Source organism: Odocoileus virginianus, chromosome 2 (assembly GCF_023699985.2).
Source record: "Odocoileus virginianus isolate 20LAN1187 ecotype Illinois chromosome 2, Ovbor_1.2, whole genome shotgun sequence".
NCBI lineage: Eukaryota > Metazoa > Chordata > Mammalia > Artiodactyla > Cervidae > Odocoileus > Odocoileus virginianus.
In genome coordinates, this window is record NC_069675.1 from 49,537,735 (window position 1) to 49,565,053 (window position 27,319).

Genomic DNA, 27,319 nt, shown 5'->3' on the forward strand with positions numbered 1-27,319 from the left:
GCACATCTCAAAGTAGGAAGTCAAGAAACACCTCTAGTAACAGGCAAATTTGGCCTTAGAGTATGAAATGAAGCTGGACAAAGGCTAATAGAGTTTTGCCAAGAGAACACACTGGTCATAGAAAACACCCTCTTTCCACAAAACAAGGGAAGACATGGACATCACCAGATGGTCAACACCAAAATCAGATTGATTATATTATTTGCAGCCAAAGATAGAAAAGCTCTATACTGTCAGCAAAAACAAGGCCAGGAGCTGACTGTGGCTCAGATCATGAACTCCTTACTTCTAAATTCAGGCTTAAATTGAAGAAAGTAGGGAAAACCACTAGACCATTCAGGTATGACCGAAATCAAACCATTCAGGTATGACCTAAATCAAATCTGTTATGATTATACAGTAGAAGTGAGAAATATATTTAAGGGACTAGATCTGATAGACAGAGTGCCTGATGAACTACAGATGGAGCTTCATGACACTGTACAAGAGACAGGGATCAAGACCATCTCCAAGAAAAATAAATGCAAAAAAGGCAAATTTTTGGCTGTCTGAGGAGGCCTTACAAATAGCTGTGAAAAGAAGAGAAGTGAAAGCAGAGGAGAAAAGGAAAGATCTCCCCATTTGAATGCAGAGTTCCAAAGAATAGCAACGAGGGATAAGCAAGCCTTCCTCAGTGATCAGTGCAAAGAAACAGAGGAAAATAGAAGAATGGGAAAGACTAGAGATCTCTTTCAGAAAATTAGAGATACCAAGGGAACATTTCATGCAAAGATGGGCTCAGTAAAGGACAGAAATGGTATGGACCTGACAGAAGCAGAAGATATTAAGAAGAGTTGGCAAGAATGCACAGAAGAACTGCACAAAAAAAGATCTTCATGACCCAGATAATTATGATGGTGTGATCACTCACCTAATGACAGGCATCCTGGAATGTGAAGTCAAGTGGGCCTTACGAAGCATCACTATAAACAGAGCTAAGGTAGCTGAAGTGAACAAAACAGAACAGAACAAAGCTAGTGGAAGTGATGGAATTCCAGTTGAGCTGTTTCAAATCCAGGAAGATGGTGCTATGAAAGTGCTGCACTCAAGAATGTTCAGTCTACAACACAATTGCATTCATCTCACATGCTAGTAAAGAAATGCTCTAAATTCTCCAAGCCAGCCTTCAAAAAGACTTGAACCATGAACTTCCAGATGTTCAAGCTGGATTTAGAAAAGGCAGAGGAACAAGAGATCAAATTGCCAACATCCATTGGATCATAGCAAAAGCAAGAGAGTTCCAGAAAAATGTCTACTTTTGCTTTATTGACTATAATAAAGCCTTTGACTGTGTGGATCACAACAAACTGAAAAATTCTTAAAGAGATGGGACTGCCAGACCACTTCACATGTCTCCTTAGAAACTTGTATGTGGGTCAGGAAGCAATAATTAGACCTGGGTATGGAAAAACTGATTGCTTCAAAATTGGGAAGGAGCATGACTGGGCTGTATATTTTCACCTTGTTTGTTTAACTTATATGGAGAGAACATCATGCAAAGTGCTGGGCTATATGAATCACAAGTTAGAATCAAGGTTGCCAGGAGAAATATCAACTTCACATATGCAGATGATACCACTTACTGCAGTAACAGATTTTATCTTGGGCTCCAAAACCACTGAAGACTGTGATTGCAGACATGAAATTAAAATCTGTTTACTCCTTGAAAAGAAAGCTATAATAAATTTTTGTTTGCAGAGATATCACTCTGGTCTTGATAGTCAAAGCTATGACTTTTCTAGTCATCTATAGGGATATGATAGCCGGACTAGAAAGAAGTCTGAGCACTGGAGAATTGATGCTTTCAGACTGTAGTGCTGAAGAAGACTCTTGAGAGCCCTTTGGACTGCAAGGAGATAAAGCTAGTCAATCCTAAAGGAAATCAACCTTGAATATTCATTGGAAGGACTGAGCTGAAGCTAAAACTCCAATACTTTGGCCAGCAGATGCAAAGAGCCAAGTCTTTGGAAAAGAACCTGATGTTAGGAAAGATTGAAGACAAAAGGAGAAGGGAGAGGCAAAAGATGAGATGTTTAGATCACATCACCAACTTGATGGACGTGAATTTAAACAAACTCTTGGAAATAGTGGAAGACAGAGGAGCCTGGCATGCTACAGTCCATGAAGTCACAGTGATTCCAAAAGGACTTAGCAACTAAACAACAACATCAAAAACTGTCTAGAAAAACAATCTTTAAATAGAGCAGTCAGTGGGGTGGGGGGGTGGGTGCGTGGGAGGAGGGGAGATGACAAGCATCTATTAATTTAAAAAAGCAACTCTGAAGAATGTAGATGGCATCTTTAAAACATTGTAACTAAAATAAAAACAAACAACAAAACAAGTAAAATATGTCAACAAAGAACTCTATAGAGATAAAAAATGTCTTCATTTGTCTATATTCTGACATTTTCAGGCTTAGAGGAATGATCAAAGAAAAGGAGATCACATGCATAAACATACTTTAAAATGTTATTAAATTGAATCTCACAATGCATGAGGAAAATATCTTATTTTCAGGTTGGTTTAACAGAAACACAAACTGTAATTCACCCAATTACAGAAACACATATGGTCGTTTCTTCAGCTGCAGAAAAACTTGATATAATCTAGCATCCACTTGTGATGAACAATTTTACTTAACTTGAATTTAAAACTCTCATATTTATAAAGGGTATTTATGAAAAATGAGAGTTTATATCACACATGACTATGTAAGATTGAACAAAAATATTTACTGTCCTCAAATCATTTTCCATTTTTCTGGAGGTTTTGCTCAGTGCACTAAAGAAATAAATAAAGCAAAAGTAATATAGATTGGAAAAAAAAGATGTTATTTTTTAATAGAAGATATAACTAAATAGAAAATATTAAGAGATTTTAAATTAGATACTAGAACTAATAAAAGAGTTCAGTAAGTCTCAGGAAGCAAATATAAAAATTATCTATACCATAATCAACAAATGTACTTTGGTATAAAAACAGTACTGAAAGTAACCTCGCAAATTTAAAAGCATACTGAAATATTAATTTATTATAAAAAATCTGCAAAAACTACAGAATGTTGGTGAGAAAGCTAAATATGACCTAAAGGAGCAGTTCATGAAGAAGATGGTTGAGTATAATTAATATCTGTTTTCTCCCAAAATTGATCGACAGAGTCAATGAATGTCCATTCAAAACAGTTGGGGAAGAGTTTCAAAGGTTTTGTGGACATCTTTCTAAAATTATCATAATAAGTGCCACTCACTATACATGTACTATATAAAATGGATAAAATAAAAAGACTGGGAATATAAAACAGCCCAGGTTGGCTGCACGAGACAAGTGCTCGGGTCTGGTGCACTGGGAAGACCCAGAGGGATCGGGTAGAGAGGGAGATGGGAGGGGGGATTGAGGTGGGGAACACATGTAAATCCATGGCTGATTCATGTCAATGTGTGACAAAAACCACTACAATATTGTAAAGTAATTAGCCTCCAACTAATAACAATAAATGAAAAAAAAAATTACAGACATATGGTGTAACTAGATTTTCATACATTCCTGATGGGAATAAAAAATGGCAAGGCCAATTTGGAAAGCAGTTTTGTGTCTTAAAATATTAGACATACATTTACCATATGACCAAGCAATTGCATTCTCTTTTTAAAATAATTTTTAAATATATTTATTTATTTATTTTTGGAAGTGCTGGGTCTTCATTGCTGCTAGGGCATTTTTTTAATTGCAGGGAGTGTGAGCTACTTTCTGGTTGCAATCCATGAGTTTCTCGCTGCAGTGGCTTCTCTTGTTGCAGAGCATGAGCTCTAGGGCACAACTTCACACATTTAGTAGTTGCTGTGTACGGGCTCAATATTTGCAGCTCCTGAGCTCTAAAGCACAGGCTCAATAGTTGTCACACATGGACTTAGTTGCTCTGAGGCATGTGGAATCTTCCTGGACCAGGAGTTGAACCCATGTCTCCTGCATTGGCAGATGGATTTTTTTATCACTGAGCCACCAGGAAAGGCTGAGCAATTATATTCTTAAGTATTTACCCCAAATAAATGAAAGTGTTTCACCACGAAACTATTTGCATGTAAATGTTCACTGCTGGAGAAAGCAATGGCATCCCACTCCAGTACTCTTGCCTGGAAAATCCCATGGATGGAGGAGCCTGGTGGGCTACAGTCCATGGGGTCGCTAAGAGTCGGATACAACTGAGCAACTTGACTTTCACTTTTCACATTCATGCGTTGGATAAGAAAATGGCAACCCACTCCAGTGTTCTTGCCTGGAGAATTCCAGGGAAGGGGGAGCCTGGTGGGCTGCTGTCTATGGGATCGCACAGAGTCGGACACAACTGAAGCGACTTGGCAGTAGCAGCAGTCCACTGCAACTTTATTCATAATCCTCAGTCATAACTAAATATCAATCAGCTGATGAGTGGATAAACAAACTGGTAGATACACATGATAAAATACTATTAAGCAGTGAAAAATAATTAATTACTCATATATGCTACAGCATGGGGAATTTCATGTACACTATGCTAAATAATAATTTAGATGCAAAAATATTGATACTGTTTGGCACCAATAACATGAAATATTATAAAAGTCTATTATATAGACTGCTGATCAGTTGTTACCAGTGTCCAGTGAGTAGAAAGTGCAAAGAAGCCACAGAAACATTTTGGAGATAATGGAAATAATGCTCCACACTTTCATGCAACATTGTATTTACATGGCTGTACACATTTCTCAAAATTTATCTTATCACAGACTTAAAATCAGTGAGTTTTATTGTATTAATTATACCTCAATATAGCTAACAAAATATTAAAGAAGATCACAAAAGAGAGAAAAATAAAAAACAAATAGAGTCAGGTTTTTTGACTACTTATCAATTGTTTCATTAAAAAGCAGGTTTCTGCTATATTTGGTCCTAGACCAGGGGTCCTCAACCCCCAGGTACCACTGACTGGTAGCGGTCCATGGCCTGGTAGGAACTGGGCTGTGCAGCAGGAGATAAATAGCTATTAAAGAGCAAAGCTTCATCTCTATTTATAGTTGTTCCCCATCACTCACATTGTCACCTGGGCTCTACTTGCTGTCAGATCAGCGGTGGCACTGGATTCTCATAGGAGGTTGAACCCTACTGTCACTGCCTCCCATCATCTTTAGATGGAACCACCTAGTTGCAGGAAAATAAGCTCAGGGTTCCCACTGGTTCTGCGTTATGGTGAATGTGATATATAACTATTTCATTATATGTCATTATGTAATAATAGTAGAAATAAAGTACACAATAAATGCGATGCCCTTGAATCATCCTGAAACCATCCCCCCACTCCCAGTCCATGGAGAAACTATTTTCCATGAAACTGGTCTGTGGTGTCAAAAGATTGGGGCCCGCTCTCTTAGACAGTTTCATATTCTTAGAGAATTTCTTACGCTCAATTTTCTGTTCTCAAACTGTTCCTCTCATTCTAATTTTACTCATACCTGACTTGGATCAGCTTTGTTCAGTCAATAGCTTAAGTAGGGAGACAATGTCTAAGTCCAATCATTAGACGTCAAAAATTATAATATTAGACAAATATATTATGTATTAGACAAACTTTTCTTTTGTCCTTGGACATCATAAAGACCTTCCAGAAAGCCTTTCATAACAGCCTTATCTTCTGGCATAAATATAAAAGAAGCTGCATTTTTCAAACCAGTTAGACAACAATTATCTGAACAATATTCATTCACTTTAATCACTGAAGTTTTGTCATCTATTACTCCACAGTAGAATAAGAATAGACAGGACTGAAGCGACTAAGCACATGTGCACAGACTAAAACTCATCTGTTATCCAGAGGCAACACAAGTGCCTTCTGTATTTGCCAGTCTATTGCTAAATAGATGTCACATATATTTTTTGTTAAAGTAATGCCTTATTTTTTGTACGAATTATTATAATAGACAAACGAACCTAAGCTATCGCAACAATAAATAAATAAATAAGGATCTCCAAATACAATGGATTCAACAAAGAAGTTTATTTCAATTCATATAAGAGTTTCAGTTGAGCAATTCACAGTGACAGCTTTTCAAGGACAACATTTTTTTTTTTTTTTTCCATTTTATTGTTGAAATTAAGTCATGTATAATTCCATCCTCCAGCTCAGGAGAAGGAAAAGAAAGGCTGGACAATTATTCACTCAGGGGCTTAGGACTCATAACTAAAAGTTTTCCAGTTTTTGTAATAATGTACCTATGCTGAGAAGTTAGTCATGTGGACACTCTGATTTAAAGGGAGGTTGAGAAATATAACATGTAAAACAAATTATAATGTATTTCAGAGACTATTTTATATCAATTTATTTTTTTTTGTTGTTGCTTATAATTTAAAAGTCAGGTACCTACAAAAGAAAAAAAATGAAGACTTTAACTATTTACATATTTTAAATTATATTTTAGGTGCTTTATTTGTTTCTAATTTCAGTGTTTTTCTTTTTTAAGAAACTATAATAAGCTCTAAGGATACAATATAAATAAAACATGCTCTCTAGCTTCAAGGATACTGTTAATAGCTCAGTTGTGCCCAACTTTTTGTGACCCCATGGACTGTAGCCCACGAGGCTCCCCTGTCCAGGAAATTCTCCAGGCAAGAATACTGGGGTGGTGTGCCATTACCTTCTCCAGGGGATCTTCTCAACCTAGGGATCATAGTCAGGTCTGATTTCCACTGAGTCACAAGGGAAGCTTCAGGGACCCATAGGCAAATGTAGCAAAATTAAGTGTGAAAAATGAAAGACAGTGCCATATTAAAGAGTCTCCAAACATATGAGAGCACAAAGAATTGTGACACAAATATAATAAATGGCTCATATTTTGACATTATCTGGGTCATCCTCCAAGTGTGATCATTTACAGTTTTTTAATTGCTCCATCAGCCTGTATTTTCTGCATGGCCTATTACAAGAGAATGGATATTCTGTCTTAGTTTATGATTCAATTCCCTCATGATCTTGTCCCAATTATTTCCCCCAGATGTACTTCTCAACACATTATCTTCATATGTGACTTCACCTGTGTCAGAAATATATTTCTTCCAAGGAGAGGCCAAGCAATACTTTATGGTGAGTGATGTAAAGGGTAAAAATGAAAGACAAATACACAGAGTACAGTTTTGAAGACAAATGTTTTTCCATATTTTTCTTATTTGTTTATTACTATGATCCTCTTTTCTGTATGTTCATCTTAAATACCACTGTTTCATAGTCAGAATCAATTACTTGTTCTCTTTCTCTAAGACAGAATATACTATTTAAAGTTTAATTTTCTAATGATAACTAAACCTCAGGTTTACAGTCAATGGCCTTTATATTCTAAATCTATTAACAGGCTTAAATAATACAGTTGTTCAGTAAATACTGGTTGAGCAAAAAACAAAATGACACTGTTAGGGAATGAACATACTCTTAAGTAGACCTTATGGCTTTTCTGAGAATTATTATTCTTTGATGCTTGCGTACATGCTAAATTGCTTCAGTCGTGTCTGATTCTTTGTAACGCCATGGACTGTAGCCCACCAGGCTCTTCTGTCCATGGAATTCTCCAGGCAGGAATACTGGAAAATTACTGAATTATGATGTTAAATTACTAAATTCAGTAATTCCCAATACCAGTTTGTATAAAATAAGCTGACAAATCAGAATTCAAAATTACATTTTGTTCCACTTCTTTTCTCTCCTTGAGTTACCCCATGTCCAAAGGCAAAGGAGAAACCCCAGCAAGATGGTAGGAGGGGATAAACTGCATTTAGAATCAAACCCCATACCCACCAGAGACACTCGGAGAGCTCAAACAAAACCTTGTGCACCAGAAGACCTCAGAGACTGAGCCAGACCTGATTTGAGTGTCTCCTGTGGAGGTACAGATCAGCTGTGGCCTGCCACAGGGGCAGGTGCCCTGGATTCAGTAGACTTGGGTGTGATATAAGCCCTTTTTGAGGAGATCACCATTACCCCACCATAGAGTGGCCAGAAATTACACAGGACTGGAGAAACAGACTCTTGGAGGGCACAAACAAAGCATTCTGCACACCAGGACCCAGAAGAAAGGAGCAGGGACCCCACAAGAGACTGACCCAGACTTGCCTCTGAGTGTCCAGGAGTCTCCAGTGGAGGTGTGGGTTGGAGGAGGCCAGCTGTAGAGCTGCAGGTTCAGGGACTCTGAGTGTGGCAGTGCATGCACAGGACCTTTTGAAGGAGGTTGCCATTTTCTTCATCACCTCCACCATAGTTTGGTCTCAGGTCAAACAACAGGGAGGGAACACAACCCTGCCAATTAACAGAAAATTGGATTAAAGATTTACTGAGCATGGCCCCAGCCATCAGAACAAGACCTAGTTTCCCCAACAGTCAGTGTCTCCTGTAAGGAATCTTCTTATCCTTATCCATATGATGACAGACAGAATGAAAACCACTGTCACAGACAACTAACCAAACTGATCACATGGACCATAACCTTGTCTAACTCAATGAAACTATGAGCCATGCCATGTACAGCCACCCAGGTCAGATGGGTCATGGTGAAGAGTTCTGATAAAATGTGGTCCACTGGAGGAGGGAATGGCAAACAACTTCAGTATTCTTGCCTTGAGAATCCCATGAACAATAAGAAAAGGCAAAAAGATAGGCACTGAAAGATGAACTCTCCAGGTCCATAGGTGCCCAATGTGCTACTGGAGATCAGTGGAGAAATAACTCCAGAAAGAATGAAGAGACTGAGCCACAGCAAAAAAAAAAAAAAAAAAAAGCCTAGTTTTTGATGTGACTGGTGATGGAAGTAAAGTGTCGATGCTACAAAAAACAATATTGCATAGGAACATGGAATGTTAGGTCCATGAATCAAGGTAAATTGGAAGTGGTCAAACAGGAGATGGCAAGAGTGAACATACATTTTAGGAATCAGCAAACTAAAATGGACTGGAATGAGTGAATTTAACTCACATGACCATTGTATCTACTACTGTGGGCAAGAATCCCTTTGAAGAAATGGAGTAGGACTCATAGTCAACAAGAGTCCATAATGCAGTTCTTGGGTTTGAAAGATGTGAATGATGTCACATTCATAATCTCCAAAGAAGAAGATTTTATTTTGGGACCAGGCTTGGTCACTGAAGATCTTTTGTGTAGCAGAGTTTTATTAAAGTGAAAAAGGGATAGAGAAAGCTTCTGACATAGACATCAGAAGGGGGACGGAAAGTGCCTTACTCGCAAGTCTTTACCAAAGGAATTCCAGAGATCAAATTGCCAACATCCACTGGATCATTGAAAAAGCAAGTGAGTTCCAGAAAAATATCTATTTCTGATTTATTGACTATGCCAAAGCCTTTGACTGTGTGGATCACAATAACTGTGGAAAATTCTGAAAGAGATGGGAATACCAGACCACCTGACCTGCCTCTTGAGAAACCTATATGCAGGTCAGGAAGCAACAGTTAGAACTGGACATGGAACAACAGACTGGTTCAAATAGGAAAAGAAGTACATCAAGGCTATACACTGTCACCCTGCTTATTTAACTCATGCAGAGTACATCATGAGAAACGTTGGGCTGGAGGAAGCACAAGCTGGAAGCAAGATTGCTGAGAGAAATATCAATAACCACAGATATGCAGATGACACCACCCTTATGGCAGAAAGTTAAGAGGAGCTAAAAAGCCTGTTGATGAAAGTGAAAGAGAGTGAAAAAGTTGGCTTAAAGCTCAACATTCAGAAAACTAAGATCATGGCATCTGGTCCCATTATTTCATGGAAATAGATGAGGAAACAGTGGAAACAGTATCAGACTTCATTTTGGGGGGCTGCAAAATTGCTGCAGATGGTGATAGCAGCCATGAAATTAAAAGACACTTACTCCTTGGAGGGAAAGTTATGGCCAACCTAGATCGCATATTAAAAAGCAGAGACATTACTTTGCCAACAAAGGTCCATCTAGTCAAGGCTATGGTTTTTCCAGTGGTCATGTACAGATGTGAGAGTTGGACTGTGAAGAAAGCTGAGCGCCAAAGAATTGATGCTTTTGAACTGTGGTGTTGGAGAAAACTCTTGAGAGTTCCTTGGACTGCAAGGAGATCCAGTCAGTCCATCCTAAAGGAGATAAGTCCTGGGTGTTCATTGGACAGACTGATGCTGAAGCTGAAACTCCAATACTTTGGCCACCTCATGTGAAGAGTTGACTCACTGGAAAAGACCTTGATGCTGGGAGGGATTGGGGGCAGGAGGAGAAGGGGATGACAGAGAATGAGATGGCTGGATGGCATCACCAACTCGATGGACATGTGTTTGAGTAAACTCCGGGAGTTTGTGATGGACAGGGAAGCCTGGCGTGGTGCGATTCATGGGGTTGCAAAGAGTTGGACACGACTGAGTGACTGAACTGAACTGAAGAATAAATCAAAAGAATGTCTCAAGGTTGTAAAAATTTTACCAGACTCACTCCCATAATTTACATTTTAGGATATCGGATAAGAATTTAACAACTGAAAGTTCCCACCAGCCTCACTCCCGTAATATACATTCTAAAATATCAGAATTAGTCAGAAGGTTTTCAGAAATGAAAACTGTCCTGAATCAGGATACATTGTTGTCATCTAATCCTTGGTACAGATTTTAAACTGAGTTGCTTGTTGTGTAATCATCAGTTCTAGGCTTAAAGAAAAACAATAACAGCAACAACAACTTAGTATGTGATTAAGACTAAGGAATGTAGAGAGAGAGAGAAAGACGTTTATCCTTTACTCCTCCTTGAGAATCCCAGATCCCTTTCTCCTCCTCAAGAACCCCAGAACCCTCTCTCCTCAGACACCCTCTGGACTTTTTATCAACCTGCCTAGAAACTGGCTCTCTCACATGCAATCTCAAAGAGGACAAAATGATATCTGCTCATTTCCAGGGCAAATAATTCAACATCACAGTAATTCTAGTCTATGCCCCAATCTCTAATGCTTAAGAAGCTGAAGCTGAATGGCTCTATGAAGACATACAAGACCTTCTAGAACTAATACTCAAAAAAGATGTCCTTTTCATTATAGGGAACTGGAATGCAAACTTAGAAAGTCAAGAGATACCTAGAGTAACAGGCAAATTTGTCCTTGGAGTACAAAACAAAGTAAGTCAAAGTCTAACAGAGTTTTGCCAAGAGAACACACTGGTCATAGCAACCCTCTTCCAACAACACAAGAGAAGACTCCACACATGGACATCACCAGATTGTCAATAACAAAATCAGACTGATTACATTCTTTGCAGCCAAATATGGAGACACTCTATACAGTCTGCAAATACAAGACCGGGAGCTGTCTGTGGCTTAGATCATGAACTCCTTATTGCCAAATTCAGATTTAAATTGAGGAAAGCAGGGAAAACCACTAGATCATTCAGGTATGACCTTAATGAAATCCCTTATGATTTTACAGTAGAAATGACAAATCAATTCAAGGGGTTAAATCTGATAGACAGAGGGCCTGAAGGACTGTGGATGGAGGTTTGTGACATTGTACAGGAGGCAGTGATCAAGACCATCCCCAAGAAAAAGAAATGCAAAAAAGACAAAATGGCTCTGAGCAGGCCTTACAAAGAGCTGAGAAAAGAAGAGAAGCTAAAGGCAAAGGAGAAAAGGAATGATATAACCATTTGAATGCAAAGTTCCAAAGAATAACAAGGAGAGATAAGAAATCTTTCCTTGGTGATCAGTGCAAAGAAATAGAGGAGAATAATAGAATGGGAAAGACTAGAGATCTCTTCAAGAAAATTAAGGATACCAACGAAAGATTTCATACAAAAATGGGCACAATAAAGGACAGACATGGTATGGACCTAGCAGAGGCAGAAGATATTAAGAAGAGATGGCAAGAATACACAGAAGAACTATACAAAAAAAAAAAATAATAATAATCTTCATGACCCAGGTGACGATGATGTGATCACCTACCAAGAGCCAGACATGGAATGAAAAGTCAAGTAGGCCTTAGGAAGCATCACTATGAACAAGCATCACTAGTGGAGGTGATAGAATTCCAGCTGAGGTATTTCAAATCCTGTAGGATGTATTGTGAAAGTGCTGCATTCAGTATGTCAGTCAGTTTGGAAAACTCAGCAGTGGCCACAGGACTGGAAAAGGCCAGTTTCATTCCAATCCCAAAGAAAGGCAATAGCAAAGAGTGCTCAAACTACTGCCCAGTTACACTCATCTCACATACTAGCAAACTAATGCTCAAAATTCTCCAAACCTGGCTCCAACATTGTATTTCCAGATGTTCAAACTGGATTTAGAAAAACCAGAGGGACCAGAGATCAAATTGCCAACATCCATTGGATTGTTGAAAAATAAGAGTTCCAGAAAAAACATCTACCTCTGTTTTATTGACTATGCTAAAGCCTTTGACTGTGTGGATCACAAAAAATTGTGGAAAATTCTTAAAGAGATGGAAACACCAGTCAACCTTGCTTACCTCCTGACCAACTTAGACAACCTATTAAAAAGCAGAGTCATTACTTTTCTGACAAAGGTCCATCTAGTCAAAGCTATGGTTTTTTGATTAGTCATGTATGGATGTGAGAGTTGGACTATAAAGAAAGCTGAGCACCGAAGAATAGATGCTTTTGAACTGTGGTGTTGTAGACGACTCCTGAGAGTCACTTTGACTGCAAAGAGATTAAAAAAGTCAATCCTAAAGGAAATCTATCCTGAATATTTATTGGAGGGACTGATGCTGAGGCTGAAACTCTGACACTTTGGCCTCCTGATGCAAAGAATTGACTCATTGGAAAAGACCCTAATGTTGGGAAAGATTGAAGGCTGGAGGAGTAGGAGATGACAGAGGATGAGATGGTTGGATGGCATCACCAACTAGATGGACATAAGTTTGAGGAAGCTCCAGGTGTTGATGATGGATAGGGAAGCCTGGTGTGATTCAGTCCACGTGGTTCCAAAGAGTCAGACATGACTGAGTGACTGAAGTGAACTCACTGAGTTACATGCAGGAAAATAAGATTAGTGAAATAAAAATTCTAAATGACTCTTTAGAAAATAATTAATTTTTTCCTCATGATTAGCAAAAAACAAAGCAAAAAAAATATTGATTAACTTTAAATTTCAGTCTGAGTTGTTTATCTTGACTTGACTCTTCTGTATAACAAGAAATTCATGTGTGTTATAATAAGCATAGTAAAAGACCTACTTCTATTCTATTTGCTTTGATTCAACATTCATACTCTTATAATAGAATAATAATGTGTATGAACTATGGAAATAGGGCTACCAAAAATTATTTAAAGCAGAAAGAGATTAACAAGTATCTACTGCTGCAGAAATTGAAGAGGACAAAACTTAAGTTGAAATAGGGGTTGCAGCACAGGCATTATCAGTGATTATCTGACAGTAGATTTTATAAAATATTAGGAATTGATTACAGATTGCTTTTTATAAGTGAATGAGTAATGAGAAAACAGAAGAAAGTGTTGAATATATTTTGCTGCTATGGACAAGATATTTCAATTGTCCTTGAAAAGTAACTGGGGGAATTTTGGCCAACATAAGTCTATAGTTCATGCATTTAAATATTCTTTTCCCTGCAAAAATGGCAATCTTAAGAGTACATTAAAATGATAAAGCTATAAACAAGAGAAATATTTTCATGGCCAGAATACGAATAGAAATATACTGTAGCAAACAAGGGCAGAAGTTGTGTGCCTGCTGGGATCAAGGATTGAATCAATGAGAAGAGGGTCTGGAGGTTCAGTTCTTGGATAACAGGGTCCAAAAGCACCTTAGACTTTATTGAAAATCAAAGTCTGACTGACATTGTGAAACCAGAGGCTGGGGCTCCCTACCTATTAATAGAAGCTGAAAAAAACTTAGTCCTACTGTCTGAGGTTTGACACAGCTCCTTGTCTTGGTTGGCTGAAGAAAATAAGCACAACTAGCAAAAATTATTTGGTTTAGCTGGAACTAAGCTAGTGCCAGTATCAGGAGGAACCACAACTGAAAATCCAAAATATGAAATGTGTGATCATTAAGACACAGTCTCCACTAATCTTTTTGAGGATAAGACTGAGAATGAAAGTTTCAAAATAAATGACTGAAGCTATCGTTCAAATTGAGAGCCAACATTTGAAATACCGAGTGCATAAATTTATGCTTAGCAAAAATGAAAATCTGAGTTATGATATTAAATATCATGTTAAATTCCATTATAATAGAACTATAGACACCTATTATAAGAAAATAGTTATGGAAGAAAGACATTATAAACTCAAATAATGAAATATGAATTACTAATGGCTTATATGAAAAAGAACAGATAAATACAGAAAAAAGACCAAATTAGACACATTGGATTATAAATACAGTTATAAGAATGATAGGTTATGGTTTTTAGATTGCATATATGTGAAGGTGAAATTTGTAAATCAGAGGATTACTGAAAAATTATTTCTGAATTATGGTTAGGGTTATGAAAAAGGAGAGAAACTGTACCTTTATTCTCATCTGGCCTGAGTTATCAAATTAACAGAAGAAAAGGAATAGATTTCAATGTGGCAAGGGACTGGTAGATATAAAGGGTTTATGCATGAAATATCGAGCTTAGCATGCTGTGGGCAGCCAGATTTCTCCACTCAATTGTCAATTCCAAATAGAGATTTTAATTTGCAGAGATCAGAGTTATAGGTACAAATTTTAGCATAAGACAAACTGATGTCAAAGGATGGTAAATAACAGCTTTTAAGAGGAAGAAATAAAATCTTAACAATAGCAACAAAGCAAGGATTGGTGCATTGGTTTCAAAGAGTAATGATTTTTAAAAAAGATAAAAACACTGTCATTGTTTTAAATGATGAGAAACCAAGAGGGAATAACAATCTTAAGGGATACAAAATCCAGAGATAGGTCAAACAATTTGTTGAGTTTGAATATGGATTATATATTAGATGACATTATGGAATTTCTATTACTTTTGCTAAATGAATCTTCTATTACTTTTATTAATGTCATGCTTGGCCATTGATGAAAAGTGTTTTAATATTAAGATATGTTTTAATATATGATAAAGTATATAAGATATTACACTTGTAATTCTCCTTAAATATCTTCAGCATTAAAATTTAAAATTCATACAAACAATATGATAGCTGATAGTCCACAGGTGAGAAGGGAAACTGAAACTTTCAATTTTATTTGTTGATAATTCAATAATGCTGATCTGAGAATGATTTTTTTTACTTTTCTGAAAGTTCTATGTTTTTTAATAAAAGAAAGTGCTTTGGGGCCTTCTGGGAGTGATTATAAGAATCCCAAAGAGTATATCTGAGAGCATAAGGATGTTCCCATAAGCCACATAAATTGCCTCTGCTCCTTACCCCGAGCAAATGTGTCCAATAGTAAGGGTGGATAATTACTTCAGTTTGCTGGAACAATCCTGGATGTAGCACTGAAATTTTCACATTTCAAGAAACACATCAATTAGTCAATAAATTTCAGGAGGCAGAAATTGTGTGTGAAACCTTGACTTTTTTGCAGTCAGTGCTCAAATGTACATATACTGACAACTTTGTTCTTGGTAAGTGAGCTCTGTGTACATAGTTGTTTCCATGCCCATACACCTTTCATTATTAATTTTCTGATTTTCTGAAAGACATCTGACTTGCTTTTTCACTTATGTAAATTATGACAACCTAAGTCTTTCTTTATGTATCTGCTTTATAATCAGTACTGAACATGGCAAAGAATGTCTGAAATTCAAAAAGTTTAACAAATAATTAGAATATAAAGTATTCATCTTTGATGTTATCTGAAATACACTAGAATCCTAGCATTTTTAACTTTAGTGAGGGACTGAATTAATTTTATATATTATAATGTGTATTAAGTGATGCATGCCTGTGTGCTAAGTCACCTCAGTCATGTTTGACTCTTTGCAACTGTATGGACTTCAGCCCACCAGGTTTCTCTGTCCAAGGCATTCTCCAGGCAAGGATACTGGAGTTGGTTGCCACACCCTAGAAGATCTAGGGGATCTTCCTGACACGGATTGAACCTCTCTCTTATGTCTCCCACATTTGCAGGTGGGCACTTCACCTTCAGTGTCACCTGGGAAGCCTTTTAAATGATGATTCATATGCAAATGAACATAATAAAATAAAATTTTAGAGGGAGTAGATTAATTTTATTGAGAGAAAAAGTGCTTAAGAAATTTATTTTATGTAAACACTACCAATATCATCATGATTACAATATTCTTTATTCTTTTGTTAAGTTAGACTCAACTGTATTTCTAAAGATATTTTTAAACTCACTTTAAATACTTGAAAGTAATAAAATCATAGTAATGTATGTGAAAGCATTTTATAAGTACAAGAATATTATGCTTGTATGTGCTAGCTATGTTTTCCTCTCTCTAAATGTATATTGTAAGTCTTGTTTTTCACAGAATCAAGCCTCAGTTTCCAAATAGGGTTGGAATTTAGTGTAGAAATATATGCTAATTCTATTTGTGACTTATCACAATTACAGCTACTTTATATTGACAATTCAGCCATTTCTCTATAACTGTATTTAAGTTTTCACAGGCATTACCTTCAGTAATATAAAGAAATCCATTTTGGCTTGAAAGATGATATGTTTTTTATTGATTTTGCTTTACCACCAAAAGGAAATTATGACTTTGTACATCTTCTCTTTTAATAAGATTACAGGACTGAGTATAATAAACATAACTCTATTCTCAGTTCTGTTGCTTAGAAGATGATAACTCTTGCAGGCATTTAGATGTTGGTTCTTCTTTCTGGATGCTTTAGTTCTTGGGCTTTTGCTTATCTGTTTCTGTACCTTGGATGCAGAAAGTTTCATGGAGTACCTATGGAATTTCATATCAAATATAGTCCCACCAAAGGACAGGAATAGAGACAGCAGACACAGAGAACAGACTTGTGGACACAGGATGAGAAGGAGGGGCAGAAACTGAGAGAGTAGCATTAACATAAATACACTATAATGTGTAAAACAGATAGCCAGCAGGAAGCTATTATATAGGACAGGGAGCTCAGCTCTATGATAATCTACAGGGGTGGGAAGGCAAGCGCAAATGCAAGGGAGGCTCAAGAGGGGTAGGATAAACATCCACATATACATATAGCTGATTCATGTTGCACACAACATTGTAAAGCAATTATACTTCAATAAAAACAAAAATAAAAAACGGTGGGGAGGGTGGCTTCCCTGGTGGTTCAGCAGTAGAGAATCCACTTGCAATGCAAGAGGCATGGGTTTGACACCTGGTCAGGAACATCCCATGGAGAAGAAAATGGCAATCCACTCCAGTATTCTTGTCTGGGAAATGCTAAGGGCAGAGGAGCCTGGCTATCTACACTCTATGGTATCGCAAAAGACTAAGACACAACTTAGTGACTAAACAATAACAGCAACAACAAAAGAAAACATGTCCAGCAATTTAATGGACACACTAATTACGCTGACTTCAGATACTTTACTGTTGGGCAGAAAAGAGACAAAATACCCAATAATTAAGTTACATTTAAGAGACTGTGTCCCCAGGGTATTATCAAATTCACCCAGTCATAGGATGAGTTGGGCATAGGCATAATTTATGTCATCATGGCAGTGGTTCATTTGAAATCAGACTTTAGCAAATACAGAAGAAAGAAGTAAATGTCATAATAATGAAGTTCAGACTCCCATGCCATCTGCTTCAGTTGATCCATCACCTCTCACTTAACTCACGCCTGTATCTTCACATGTGATTCCTTAAGAGGGAGGAAAGGATGTAGGCCAGGTTCATAACTAATGCAATAATTTGGCACTAGCTGCAGAAGATCTTCTACTGAATTACAACTTACCTCAAGGGTAATTCTTAACACAATTGTCAAATAGAGCCCATTGTCTGGTGGGAGAGTAAGTCTGACCTGATGCATGGATATAACCATAATATTGGGCTTTAGAGAATAACTGCATTGTTTAATCAGAGGCTTAACAAGAACAAGAGAGGATATTTCAAAACAAAGTTACCTCAGGAATGGATATTCAGATAAATCTAAGAAATGAGAAGGAAAGATGCCAGCAACTTTTGTCTCCTGTGAATGATCAACAGAAATTATCCACCACAGATGTGTATTCAGTTGCTCAGTCATGTCCAGCTCTTTTGTGAACCTTTGGACTGTAGCCTGCCAGGCTTCCCTGTCCATGCAATTTTTCAGGTAAGGATATTTAAGTGGGTTCCTATTTCCTTCTCCAGGGGATCTTTATTACCCTAAAATTGAACCCATGTCTCTCCTGTGTCTCCTGCATTGTAGGCTGATTCTTCACCCACTGAGCTATAGGGGAAAACTGTCTAGTTGACTGCCTAGGTGACTTGTCCTCTGATGGTCACTTTGACACTTCCCTTGACCATCTTGGCACTTCTACACATGCCCATGAACTGAGTAACCCTCTGGGAAATGATGGAATGCATGTGTGAGCACCAAAACAGGACCTTCTCTTCTCTAAGGATGTGCTAGCTAACAATCACTGGCATCCAAATTATCAGCAACAGAGATAGATGGTGAAACATTAATGTAGCATCATTCTTCAGGATTAGCAGCCACCAAATACTGACAATCTCACCAAACTCCATCCACTTTGGCAAGAAGTAGAAATTCAATCATGTTAGAATCAATAGTTGGCTTAGCCATTAATGCTTGTGTGTAGTAACTGAAGCATCAAGAGAAACCCTGATAATGTGAAGTTGTCTGTACTAGTATCAGAAGATTTATAGCATACCTGGTCTATTGACATGGTGCCCTACACAACATTGCCTCTGATCTTTCCAGAAAAGAAATTGTGGCAATCAGTGTATAATCATGGCTTTCATTGGTCGTGTCATGTACTCTACCAACAAGAATCAGACAGTCTCATTGAACAGAACTGCTGCTGTTGGAATAGAGTGCTGAAGACTTAAATAATGTACCAAGTTGACAACACTTTGTGAAAATGAGCATTGTCTTTCAGGATGCAGGTTATTACTTAATTGATGATTAATGCAGAGTACAGTGTTCACAGTAGGATATAACATTCCAGAAGTTAAGGAGTGAGGGTAAGACCAACATCTCACACACTCATTCCCAGTTATCCAAGTGGAGAATTTGCACATCTCATTCCCCGTGTCTTAGGATCTTTCAGGTAGTTGTTTTTGCTTCCTTTGGTGTGAATGGTGGTGATAATTTTATCACCATATCAATATGCTCCTACCAGGGCATATAGTAAGGCACTTACTGAACTGTAATCTGGAGCTATCACTTGGCTATTTTGGGTTTTATTTATTGGGAAACTAGAAAGCAAAGGAAGAAATTATAGGAATTATACTATTAATACTAATAATCCAACCTGATTATCTCAGGGGTGGTGGTGATAGTTTTCCTGTGCTTCAGTGGCCTACATAATATGAAAACAGCTTTCCTAACCATATACACAAGGACAAAGAGGCTAGATATACAGGTCACCATGGGCTCACTATGATCTGTCTCTCCAAGAAAGCAATCCACATCAGTCAAAGTGATGGCCAGTGGTGGAGGAACACTAAACTAGATTAGGAGAAGCAACTTGGCTATGAATATTAACAGCTATGTTTGCTTAGTCCTCTTATTGAGCTCTTTTTGGAATATTTCAACTGGTGGTAACCTTTGAGGACTGGATATATACTTTCTTACAACTGACAGCAATGTTATTTCCTCCAGGTTCCAACTCTATAGAAATGGGACAGGAAATGGCCTTTATCAAACTAAATTATGTGCCACCCAAGTTACGTTCAATAACATACTTCTCCAACTTTAGACCTTGCATACTTTTTGGCTGTAAGATGACCCTAAAGATGTTTCTTGCCCATATTGCTTCAGCAAATGCTGCCACCACCACAGAGCTAGGATCTCACACATACAAGGTAGATGGTTAAGTAGAGACAGCTACATATGTGCACCACCCAGTCTGGATACACAGACCATGTGACAATGCCAAAGCTCAGGTGAGGGGCCAAGTAACATATCCTAGACATAACAACCCATGAATAGGCTTTGACTAATAACGAATGGAAGCTGAGAAATTATTTTTCCATTCTACTTCAATTTCCCTGAGATACAGTAGTTTTGTTTGGCCTTTCTAAAGATGTCCTACCATCAGCTGTGCTTACTGAGAACAAATAGTCCTTCTATTTGCCTGTCTCACTTTCCTTTGTCCTTCACTTTTGCTTCCCTCTGATTGAAATTCCCTATAATATGATAGCATGAAAACTTCTACCCTAAACTTTGTTTATTAAAGAAACTGAAAAATTTAATTATTTTGTATTTTCATCCTTCTCATATTTTCCCTGCATATATGACTTTTTAAACTCACAAATGTGAATGAGAACATTTGAGATGAAAAAATAAATGCTATGGGCAGTTAATAGATGACAAAATTTTATGTGAAATATTAGGATTAATTATGGACAAAGTCAGAGTTTGGTGAATATCTTCTTTTGATATTTCTAGGTTCTTTCTTTTGGTGCCTGACTTACCTCCAAGAGCCTGTTACTTGGTACCTAATATACGTATATATATATATATATTTTTTTTTTTTTTCCCCCAATCAGAACAAACAGTATCCTGAATTTCAAGTTACTATGACAACCCTATGCAATATTAAATCAGTTTTTTTTTCTTTAATGGTTGTGCTGTTTTAATGGGATAAACCTGTATCAAGTTAAATCATTTGGTGGCAAGTAGAAAAGGAAAATAGTGGCTCAGATGGTAAAAAATCTACCTGCAAAAATGCAGGAGAACTGGGTCAGGAAGATTTATTAGAAAAGGGAATGGCTCCCCAGTCCAGTATTCTTGCCTAAGGAATTTCATGGACAAAGGGGTCTGGCAAGCTACACTCCATGGAGTTGCAAAGAGATATGACTGAGCCAACAAACACTTGCAATTTCTCGTTGCTTTTTCTTAGACAGTACTACATACATTTTATTAACTACAGAGAATTGAAACTAGTTATCTCAGATAATTCTGAGTTTATGGAAGCTTGATTGGAATTTAATATGCTGGAGTAGAATAGTAAGCCTCTTCTTTGAAATGAGAAACAGAAATATTAATTTCCTTTACTTAATAGTCTGTAGATTTTCCCATAGATGCAATGCACTATTCAAAAATGGGCAATTCTGAGGTATAATCCATGGAGAAATTAAGCCATTCATGTAAGACTGATAAAATATATCTTGTCAGCCTCTAGATTCCTAAGATGTTTCACTTCTTCCCACCTATCATCCCTGGCAGTATTGATAAGTAGTGTTTATTTCTTTCACAAGAGTATACTCAATTAATGAAATTCCTAAGGTAACTCTCCAGATTTCTTCTTTGGTTAAAGCATACATTCCCCTCTCCCTGATGTCAGGCTGTACTGTGAGAGTGAGAAAAAAAAAAAATCCCCTTATAAAATAAAATATCATGGTGAGGTTCTTTTAGTAACAAAAAGGCAACTGTATTTTATCAGGCATATATATAATCAATATAAAATAATAGTTGGCAGAGCAATATAATGCTCACTTGTTCATTACTATTTGAGAGTGATTACTATTATCAAAATTAATCTTTTATTGCTAATGTCATATTTATACTTCTTAAATCTTAGATATTTCCGTAAGGAAGCTTTTGTTTGTGTTCAACTTGTACAATGTTGAGAGATACCACAAGAATAAATAGGATCACTTTTCTTGGAGAATTTAAAGACCAGTCTGGTGCTAGTTAGGAATGTGAAAGTGAAAGTGAAGTTGCTCAGGTGTGTATGACTCTTTGGACCCCATGGACTGTAGCCTATCAGGCTCCTCCATTCATGGTTTTTTCCAGGCAAGAATATTGGAGTGGGTTGCCATTTCCTTCTCCAGGAGATCTTCCTGTCCCAGGGACTGAACCAGGTTCTCCCACATTGTAGGCAGATGCTTAACCATCTGAGCCACCAGGGAAGTCCACTTAGGAACATGGGCAGAGACAATTGCACATCTGATAGCTGCTTGTTTTCCTGTTCATTTGTTTGTTTTCACATTTGAGCCTAATCCTCTAAAGATGGAGTAGCCACTTTATTGCCTAGGTAATAATCTGGAAATACTGAAAGGGACATACGTACAAAGAAGGACTTCAATGTTGCTTATTATCATTGTCATTTTCCAACCTCTTAGTTTATCTCAAAATTTAGTTCACAGGTTTTCTAACTATCCAGCTTCTGACATCAATATGAGAGATCTTATTATCCCAGAGGGCATCTCCTTGATCTAATAGACAATATTTATTTTTGCATGGTTTTATCTATGTATAACTGTGTTTGTATACCAAGACTTGTTCTCACAAATACATGTACTATCTCTGAAACCTTCAACTGTAATTTGCATCCACTGACATAGTAACCTGACACTCTCATTTCTTATGCTCTTTCCCCTTCCCAGGTCTTTTATCTTCACTCCATCTTTTGTTCTTCAAGTCCACTACTGTTTTCTACAGACTACTAATTTCATTTTCTTGTGTTAAAGCTATCCACAGATTGGATATTGTGTTTAATAAGACTTATGATGAAAATCTACTGTAATAAGCAATTAAAATGTAATACTGTGTGTTTGAAGAAATGTAGAAACAAGAAATTTGCTTCACAATTATTGGCATAACTTAGTCACCATAGTAAACTACTTAACTGAAACCCAAGCAAAACAATGGAAGATAAATGAATGAATAGTGCAAAACTGTAAAATTTGTCATTAATTTTTAAAATTTGAATTTTCATTTAACTCATGCAACTTTCAATTTATTATAGAGAGTATCAAGAGCCCAGAAAAGATAAGATCTCAGCTAATTTCTGCATCTCCATTACCTTGATCCATCTGAATATTGCACCATTTTGTATATTTAAATAAGTATAGTGCCCTGTCTTTAATATCTACTAAGTCATCAAACAGTCACCCTCTGCCCATGTTCTAAGTGCACTCTCCTGTTTCTATCAGCTAATATTTCAAATGTTGCCAAGTCTTCAAAATCTAAATTGTTAAGTCCCAAACTTAAAACTTCCAAAATTCCTTTACCATTTTACTTTTTTCCCTCTTCAGTACAGAAATAATCTCTCAATGTGAGGGGGAAAATCTACCAATTTCTGCCTTATTGGTGAGGAGAGTGTTTGAGTAATTTTAATGTGCCTGGCTCTGTTCTATTTAATGTTTTAGTGATATAAACTTCAAATGCTAAAACTGATTTTAATTCCAAGGGAAAAATCCTTACTGTACTGTGTTCATAAACACAAGTTTTGCCTGAAGAAGGCAATGCTCTTTGGTTGAGAGCTTTACTGAAGTCACATCCAATCTCCTGAAGACAAGTTAGGTTTGTTGCCAAAAGAAAGAAAAGGAGGCTGGGTCACAGTTAGACATAGCTAGAATGTCTTTCCCTATGCTAGTCTGAAGGGGAATTCACCCATGTTTTCTTCTAGTATTTGTAAGGTTTCCTTATTTTCATTTATGTTCATACTCTTTTGCCTAATTTTATATAGCACATAATGGGTGGATTTGAGATATTAACTGAGATATATCTGAAACCAAAAGTCTGTATACCATTTCATTAGCATTTTTCTAGCTTAATCATAGATCATACTACCTTTATTTTAGTTCTCTATCTCCACTTCTTCTACAAGTTGCTTCTCCTCACAGTTCTTTAAAGTAAAGCATCAATAATATTTTAAGAAATAGTAGCTCTGATTTTACCTATGCCTTACATATAAGGCATATCTATAACACAAAATCATTTTACTTCACAAAGAAGGTATTGAAAGTCATTCTGTTCTAAATAACATTTTATTATTACCCAACAATGCTAGGCAAAATCTACTCTATCCTTATTACTACAATTCACCAAGAACATTAAAAACATAGGCTTTCAAGTCTCAAAGAAGTGACTATGAATCTTTGGAAAAGGAACTTGTCTTCCTGAGACCCTGTTTCTTCACTAATATAGCAGAGATAATAGTAATAGCTACCTTGACATTTATAGCGTTCACATTCTATATTATTAATCTTAGTCACAAACAGGATGGGCTCCAATCAGAATTGTTTGCTACTTGACTTGTACCAGTGATTCCTAGAATTTTTTGTTCATGGACTTTTAATATTTAAGAAAACATGCTGGGGACAACCATATTGTAGCAGACTTTTTTTTTTTTTTCAATTAAGGACATTTTAAGATTACATACCCCATGTTTTATTACTGATTCACCATTTAAAATAATATTTTAACTCCACATAGGAAAATAATGTGGAAAATCCTTAAAGAGGTGGGAATAACAGACCACCTGACCTGCCTCCTGAGAAATCTGTATGCAGGTCAAGAAGCAACAGTTAGAACTGGACATGGAACAACAGTCTGGATCCAAATAGGGAAAGGAGTACATCAAGGCTGTATATTGTCACCCTGCTTATCTAACTTATATGCAGACTACATCATGCAAAATGCCAGGCTCAATGAAGCACAAGCTGGAATCAAGATTGCCAGGAGAAATATCAATAACCTCAGATATGTGAATGATACCACCCTTATGGCAAAAAGCAAAGAACTAAAGAGCATCTTGATGAAAGTGAAAGAGGAGAGTGAAAAAGTTGGCTTAAACTTAACATTCAGAAAACTAAGATCACAACATCCAGTCCCATCATTTCATGGCAAATAGATGGGGAAACAACGGAAACAGTGACAGACTTTATTTTGGGGGACTCCAAAATTGATGCAGATATTGACTGCAGCCATGAAATTAAAAGACACTTGCTCCTTGGAAGAAAAGCTATGACCAACTTAGACAGCATATTAAAAAGCAGAGACATTACCAACTAAGATCCATCTAGTCAAAGCTGTTTTTTCCAGTAGTCATGTCTGGATGTGAGAGTTGGACTAAAAAGAAAGCTGAGCACTGAAGAACTGATGTTTTTGAACTGTGGTGTTGGAGAAGACTCTTGAGAGTCCCTTGGACTGAAAGGAGATCCACCCAGTCAATCCTAAAGGAAATTAGTCCTGAATATTGATTGGAAGTACTGATGCTGAAGCTGAAACTCCAGTACTTTGGCCACCTGATGAAAAGAACCGGCTCATTGGAAAAGACCCTGATGCTGGGAAAGATTGAAAGCAGGAGGAGAAGTGGATGATGAAAAGCACCAGCTCATTGGAAAAGACCCTGATGCTGGGAAAGATTGAAAGCAGGAGGAGAAGTGGACGGCAGAGGATGAGATGGTTGGATGTCATCACCTACGCAATGAACATGAATTTGGGTAGGCTCCAGGAGTTGGTGATGGACATGAAGGCCTGGCATGCTGCAGTCCATGGGGTCATAAAGAGTCGAACATGACTGAGTGACTGAACAGAACTGAATAAAGTATATCCCTTATATTGAATGGAGGCTTTCCTCATAGCTCAGTTGGTAAAGAATAGGCCTGCAATGCAGGAGACCACGGTCTGATTCCAGGGTTTAGAAGGTCTGATGAAGAAGGAGGCTACCCACTCTAGCATTCTTAGGCTTCCCTTGTGGCTCAGCTGGTAAAGGATCTGCCTGTAATGCAGAAGGCCTGGGTTCAATCCTGGGGTTAGGAAGATCCCTTGGAGAAGAGAAAAGCTACCCACTCCAGTATTCTGGCCTGGAGAATTCCATGGACTGTATAGTCCATGGGGTCACAATGAGTCACATATGACTGAGCAGCTTTCACTTATATTGAAAAAATTTAGCTTTCATGATATCTTATTAACTGATAATTTAGCTTTATAAATAAAACAGCATAGATAGATATAAATGTCTAATTTTGGCACTGGCATGTCAGTGACCTATTCTTCTCCACCTGTCCCCTTGTCTTCTCCACCTGTCCCCTTCCATTGTTCCCTTTACCTGAATTAGTATGCTTCTGATTGGGCCAGTTTCAGTCCTGCTTTTACTTTAAAAAACTATATAAAAACTTTTAAAGAAGCTCTTATTGAATTTCACTTTAAACACTCTTTCTTGCTCCCAAACAAAATGAAAAATAAAATCTAAATCTAGAAAAACATTTATCAAGGTATTTTGCTCATTTGCAATGAGGTAACTTAGTCCCTGAGAAATGAAATGACTTTTAAGAGGTCATGTACTGTTTGAAGAGTTTAAGTGTGGCCTAATGACCAGTTGTTTCTGTTATATCCAATTTCCTGCCTATGATTATTCTATATTTAGGCCAAGACAGAATATGTCCAAGGTCAACCTTGCTAAGTGGCAGATCATGGATTCCATCTCTCACTAAGTTAGACCATATTCATTTTACCATTACCACACAATCTACAAAGATGAGAATTTACTTAAAATACTACCAGACTACATTTAAGAAGAAAGGACAGAGGCTTAATTTCCAAAATACACAAACAGTTCATATATTTCAATATATAATAAAAAGCAGCAACAACAAAAAACCAAAAATCTAATCACAAAGTCTGTAGAAGGCCTAACTAGACATTCCTCCAAAGAAGACATACAGACAGAAAACAGGGACACGAAAAGATGCTCAACATCCCTAATTATTAGCGGAATACAAACCAAAGCTACAATGAGGTACCACTTCACACCTTCAGAATGGCCATTATTGAAAAGTCTACAATATTAAATGCTACAGAGTGTGTGGAGAAAGGGAACAAACCTGTACTATTGGGAATAGTGTGGGTTGCTTAAGAAACTAAAAATTTAGTTACCTTAAGATCCAACAATGCCGGGAAAAGATAAAAACTCTAATTTGAAAAGATACAGCTACCCCAATGTTCATAACAGCACTACTGACAATAGCCAAGACATGGAAGTAACCTAAATGTCCAGATGATTGGATAAAGAAGTTTTGATCTCTCTCTCTCTCTCTATATATATATATATGTATATATGTATATGTATATATATATACATATATATATGTATATATATTCACAGTACATACTGAATATTATTCAGCCATAAATGATAATGAAATAATGCCATTTGTAGCAATATAGATGGAGTTAGAGATTATCATACTAGGTGAAATAAGTCAGACAGGTAGCTTAAATATCTTACGATATCACTTATACCATATGGTATCAGAGAAAGACATATATGATATCACTTACATGTGTATTCTAAAAGAAATGACACAAATTAACTTATTTATAAAACAAATCCAGACTCACACTTAGAGAACAAACTTATGGTTGCCAAAGGGGGA